A 6,939-nucleotide genomic window follows, 5' to 3' on the forward strand; every position below is an offset into this window, starting at 1 on the left:
AAATTTGTATCTACTAGTATCGGCAATGGTCGAAAAAAGTATCCTAAAAAGGGTGAAATTTAGATATTTGCACCCTGTCGAAGTAAGGAACCATGGCATATATGTTTGGAACAGATTCCATTTTGAGAGATTTGAAAAAGCACTATGTCGTTGAAAGGTTCTATTCATCTGCGTTTCTCAACGCATTTCTTTGGACAAAGACTCCGTTTTTTCCTCTTTTCGGATGGTAAATATTTCTCAGAACATAGAGTGAATCAAGCCCATGTTTGAATTGAAATTGAGATATTGATGCAAGTTCTTCCCTGGATAACTACTACACATCATAGATTATTGAATGAGAAATAGGTTTGATATGCCTATGCGTAGAATCATTTTTAAAGATAGGTTTGATATGCCTATGCGCATAATCATTTTTATATCTTTGAAACTCTTATTAAATATATTGCTTTTTTAGAAGAGGTCCTTTTATAGCATTTTTTGAAGAAATGGGCCCAAACCACGAATTGGGATCTACTCCAAAGTACACAAAGTAGGTTCCGTTGATTGCTAAAGTGATAAAAAATATATTAAAAATGCTAGTCCATCCATAATAATCTTTAGTAAAGTTATATCAAATAGTGCACGGAAAATTAAATACCCAGTCTATCATTAGTAACATTTAATGAAACCATGCCAAATAGTTTTATGGAAAATAAAAAACACAATCGACACCTGTTCTTCATCAATCCTGATAGGCTTCCTTAATTTGATCTGCAATTCGTTTTCAATATGCTTCCCATTATTGTTGATGTGTACCACCTACCATATTTGCAATGTTCACGACCTTTTCATCGTCACTATCACTATCATTGCCTTGATATTCATCATCAAATTCTCTCTTTGCTTTTTCAAAATGCCAATTTGATGCCAGTTGCTTTCTAATAAGGTTGTGTATAGCTAATTAGCTACACAAGCAATTACAATCAAAACTTGTGTCTTGAAACTACATGGGGGCATCATCTTTAAAATAGGTAAACACTTCTTCAATGTGCTAAATGATCTCTCAATAACGGTTCTTAATGAGGAATACGAAAATTAAATAGCTTTTCTGCTCCTTGTGGTCATCTACACCTAAAATCTTGTTGATGATAATAATCATTCTTGAAAGGAACCATAAAGCCAAGCGTGTGTATCCATGATGTGGACCCGGGGTCCGAAACCCAGCTTGGATCACTTATTGGCCCAGTTAAACAATTAAATCCAAGTATAAGAAGCAGTAGCAATTTTGTAATTAAATGGAGTGGCACAACTGTAAATAAACTGAAATTTATGATAGAATGGCAGAATTGTAATTAAGGGGACAAAAGAAAGATGGATATGAAGGGGATTATAGTTTAAGAGGAGGGGTAGACTTAAAATACAAATAAAATAGGATACAAAAGTGGATAAAGAGAATGAGAGGGGTAATTCTGAAAAAAAAAGAGGATGTGGTGACATGTAGCAAACCGTCACCATGACCTTCTTCCTTACGTGAAAACCAGAAACCAGTGGAAATAACTTCTGAACCAGACTAGAGAACTCATCACTGGGGCCTTCAATCGGGCTGAGATGCAAACTGGGGTTTGATTTCTCACTAATCTACAGTTCCCGATTGATAAGCAATCAAAACAGAAATCAAAGAAGAAAAAACTTTCGTGATTCAGATCCTGCGGTAACAGGTACACCTGCTCCTTGTTTCTACTTGGTTTTTGCAATAGACCTTGCGTTATGGTAAGGGGCTCTAGGGTTTGAAGGAACAACTCATTAGAGGGCTCGGACAAGTCTGTTGCTGTTCAATTGATTTGGTAGTAACAGACAAACAGGGTAGGGTGAGAATAGAGTACCAAGGAAGGAAGAAAGTAGGGGTGATGCAGATGCCTTGGCTTGGCTAGACTGAACTGACCCTCTTTGGAGGCCTAAGCCAAGACATAACCAACCAAAACCGATATTCTGGTCTGGCTAGGGTTGGTAGGTTCCATAGGAGATTTTATTCTTTCTTAGTATTATTTGATTCTATTTGTTTAGAAGTAGATATGTAGTAGTAGTATTTTCCAGTTTTAGTTTATTTCCTATTAAAACAAGTTTCCATTCTTGAGATGTATTTCTCTTATTTATATGTAACCGATGGACAATATTGGTTAGATTTGGAGAATTGAATGAATTAATGGAGAAATTGCTCATCATGAGTGTGGTGAGAGTGCTGTGCAAGAGCTCCCTTCCCTTCTTCTCCTTTTACCCTTATTTTCCATTACTGCTTGAACCTTGTTTCTGAGCGATAGTTGCAGCACCAAACAAGTGGATCGATCTCCCTCACCTTTGATCTGCTGGAACTGAAACTTCGTTCTTAGGTTGCTCTTCTCAAGCGACCCAAACCCCCCTCCCCCCAACCAAAATCCTGGCTCCAGAAATCCCACTCATCAAAGAATAGAACTTCAGTTGCAGGTCTGAACATAGCCTCACTTAGGGCTCAGTTTCAGACCTCTTGAACCTCTGGTTTGCTTGTTGTCTAAGGAGACCATGTTGCTTTTAGTAGGGCTGCGAGTTGCAACCCATCATCCCAAATTTCAGATCGACCTGCTTCCTCCTTGACTCCAATGGCCTCCGCCTGGTTTCTGGTTTTGAAGCAAGGTTAAAGAAGAATCGTGAGTTTGCTGTTTATTTCTCTTTTATTCTGATTTTCTATTATACCCTTCTCTTTGCCTCAAATTCTCTCATATCCCATATTTCTATTTTGCTTAGTGTATCCCCACCAAATAATTACTAATTCCGTGTAGGTCCCATCTCCCAAGTAGCTCATTAACTAACCAGGTTAGTTAAAACTCTGCTACTCCCCTTGTAACTTCAGTTTATTTACAATACTGCCACTATATTCATTATTTGATTGTTTATTGTGAAACCAAGGCTGCGTTTGGTAACGTTCCAAAAAAAAAACATTTTTGGAGTTTTTTTGTTCTATGGGAACAAAAAAATGGAATAAAACGTTTGGTGCATTTATGGTGTGTTTTGTTTTTTTTTTTTAAAACAAAAAGTGAAAAAAAGAAAAAAAAAACGCTAGAAACGAGAATTGATGGAACGACAAAAGTTAGTTTCGTCGTTCCTAAAAACAAAAAAGGCATTTTGACACAGAAACTGAAATTTCCGTTTTTGACACGAAACGTTTTCTGTTACCAAATGCAGCCTAAGCCGTTGTAAACATTGGAATATTTACCTAACTGTCAGTACATCTTGATTATTGAGTTCTCTCATTTGGGTGGGCCAATAAGCGAACCGAACAGGGTTTTTTGAACCCGTTTCTGCATCAAGAGGAGAAGGAAATACTAGTAAAAGTGAATAGAAAGATAGTGGAAGAAGGAGAGAATACCTGAAGGTGGGTTTGAGATTTGCAGGAGAAAATCCAGTCACTCAACAACACGTAACAGCATATGTACTCAAAACTTCATTCAATTCCAAAATATAAGTAATACACTGGCTACACGAGTATAAAAAGACTCAACAATCATAATCCATGTCGAAGTCTAAATCAGAATTCGACTCTATCTTGGAGTCGATAAAAACAAACTCTTAAGTCTATCATAATCTAAACAAGAAACAAATTCAACTTTAATTGGATTTTACCCTCCTACGACTCTAGTAACAAGAATAAAATAAAATAAAATTACAAATAAGCCGAATTTATCCAACATCTATCTGCATCAATCCAGAGTCAACAAGATACTATTTTCGTACAAAATTAAGATTAACAATTAGAATTTCAATGGGGTCACCTAGATCTAAAAAAATAATAGTGACTATGAAAATTAAATTATGAAACATTACTTAGTGGCGAATGGTGGAACTTCGATGAGGAATGTTGATGGCTTCCCATAATATTCGATTTTCATGTGTTGTTCCCTCCCAACCCGCCCAGAGGAAGGTGAATCACATATCAAATGAACAATGCAACACATACGTTTTGGGTAACTTCCTTTTTTTTTTTCCTACCAGATCTACATGGTACTTGTTCTGCAACTGGAATTGATGCTCTTATGTGTGTTCCATACTTCCATCTATTGTTTCAATGAAATTGGCAAAGAATGGATAATACTTTTAATTGGATTGATTTCGGGCGGTGTTTCCTCAAATGAGGGTGGTTGTACCACCTCTCTAGAAAATGTTCGCAGTGCTGCCAATATATTATGGAAGTGATGGCTCACTGTTTTACCTGAATGCCGAAAGCCCTGGATGACATCATTTCTAACATTGTGAGACATTGGCAAGACAACAACTACCCCAAATGCCTTGCGAAGAGGGAAAAAATTGTTTAGCTGTTTAGAAGTTCATCTTCTTGATATGGATCTGGATCATGGAATCACCAAAAACTAATTTCCAAATCTTTGTATTTTTCCTTGGGCAACTTTAATGCAAAACCAGTCCCAAACTAGAAAACTAGATAGAGACTTGCAAATTATAATAGCTTTCTACCCATTTTGTTTATGACTAAGCATTTGACAATCTAGGTGGTCGGTTGAGCTGCTGGGCAGCTGTGAGTGTGCCAGGCAGTCATGGGCAGAGATGTTTGAGTAGTGTTGTCATTGTTGGTGACGGCCTCTTTTTAACAGTATCCAAGAGGTGCAGGCAGTCAACTCACTCACAATTGTGGGTCTGGCATTTTGAGGTAGCAGTGGTCAAGCTTAGTATGCTGGGGATGTGTTTAAAGAAGCCTAGAGTACAGTAGTGAAGTGGCAGGTAGCAAAGCTTGAAGTTGATGTGCAATGGTCTGCAATGGCATTTTTCATGTGCAGTACCTTCAAGAGAGTTTTGAGTTGTCTTCAAGGCAGATTTTGTTGAAGCTCAAAGGATGAAATTTTTAGATCTCAGAGTGACTGCACGCTTGGTCCAACGGTAAGGGCGACTGTTGCGACCTGATGGTCAAGCAGTTGAAACAGCCTCTCAACATTCTTGGGGGTAAGGCTGCATAATTCTCGCACCCTGGACCTCGCACATGCGGGAACCTGGTGAACTGGGTATGCCCCTTTTTTTAGTCACTGTTCCAATGCCTCGAGAATTATATCAATTTCGGTGAAGGAATTATGGTCTGGACAGTGAAGGTAATTCAGTTTTACAGTACACTGTTTCTGCATGTCCAGGTCCATTCGAGCTCCATTTGAGCCCCTTCCACTGAACCTGAGTTGGAGCTCAAAACATGAAGATCAATAGTATGTCAAGTCATCTTTCCATTGGATTTGGAATCTCATTAAACCGAGGCCAAACAAAGGAGATATGGCCTGAACGATAGAGGTAGAGCTTATGCCAAGAGTTATGGCTGTCCATTTATAGTGACTTCACTGAATTTTTGAGCTGTCCTAATGGCAGAATTTGAGGAAGATAGAAGTATCAAAGTTGTAGGGCTTTGAGTCTTCTTTCCAATGTTGCTGGAATCAGTTCAATCGGATATCAGAAGAGTGAGTTATAGCCATTTTAGTGGCAGTGTGCAGAAACTTGTTGAACGACACCTGGTCTGATCAGAAGCAGAAATAAGCTCCTTGCCACGTGGTTGTGAATACCTGTGGTTGAGAGCCAAGGTGCGCTACACAACTGTGTGATAATTGTAGGGTTTAAAATCTCAATTGGCAGTCATGGAATTTGAGTAGATGGTTGGTAGTGAGATCAGTTAGGCAATTAAAATGAAGAACTTTTTAAATACACTGATTCAACTCCTCTCCCCAGTTTCAAGGCAAATTCAACACTAAGCCCTGTCACTTCGCTCCCCCCCACCCTAAAAAAAATCCAAAAAATAAAAAAAAAAAGGGAAAGAGAAGAAGAATCTAGCACAATATCCATAATAAACTCTTCTCTCAGGCCGTCCAAAAGTTACTCTTCCACCTCAAATCCGGCAAACTAGTCAATAGTTGCTTCACAGAAAAATTAGAAAAATTAAAGCCTGAAATCCTAATCAGGGATTCTACTGTGGGTGTACCAACAGCCTGTAGAAAATCAGCAATATGAAATCAAAACAATGGTGCGCTGGTTTAGTCCTAGTGACGGTAGGAAATCAGGACTGGCAAAGCTGAAATTTGAATACTGGCTATCAGTAAAATCTTCAATAATTTAGATCAGAAATCTCAAGAGTATATGACTGACAATTGAATATGACATTTGTGAAAATTTTATGCAGGTTGCAAAATTAGGATGCAAACTGAGAGGTGAAAATTTCTTCTATTGATGGCCTGTAGCTACCTTGACATCTGAACCCACCATAAAAGACTTTAATGGCTCTTGACCCTATTATGGTCTTTGAGTTATTCGTATTTATTTTAAATAAAAACGAGGTCCATAAACGACTTTCGAGAATTGTTTAGTTAGTGATACAATAAATTTTGTCATAAAAACAAAAACATAAATTAGAATAACTCAAAAACCATAAATGACCTATCCAAAAAAAAAAACAAAAACCGTAAATGCAACAAAGAAATGTGTCAGGAGCCTACACATGCAACAAAGAAAATGTGTCAGAAAAACAAGACATAAATGATACCAAAGGCATCCTTAGAATAGTTTCTCCAAGACTAATAGGAAATGTGGGGGCATTCTCACACTCGAGAAAATGAATAAAGTTATGCCCTTCATATTTCCACTGCTGATGTGATGGTGGGGTCAGTTTGATGAGAAAAGCTAAAGGGGACACATTGCCATGAATGCAGGGTATATCTATTTAACCATTTATTTTCTCCCGTCATTTTTGGATAATTTTTCTTACAATACCATTTTCTTCTCAATACTAGTAATTGCTGTTAGATTCTACACTCATACTGTACTTAAGTAACCCTTTCAAGCTGTACTCCATCATGCCTCATGCTGCCTAGTGTTGACAATACTATGGAAGTCACCCATCCAGCCCAGAGTTTCTCCGAAGATTATGTGCTCTGCATGAAGTCATCTTAT

This window comes from Macadamia integrifolia, chromosome 4 (assembly GCF_013358625.1).
Source record: "Macadamia integrifolia cultivar HAES 741 chromosome 4, SCU_Mint_v3, whole genome shotgun sequence".
Taxonomy (NCBI): Eukaryota; Viridiplantae; Streptophyta; class Magnoliopsida; order Proteales; family Proteaceae; genus Macadamia; species Macadamia integrifolia.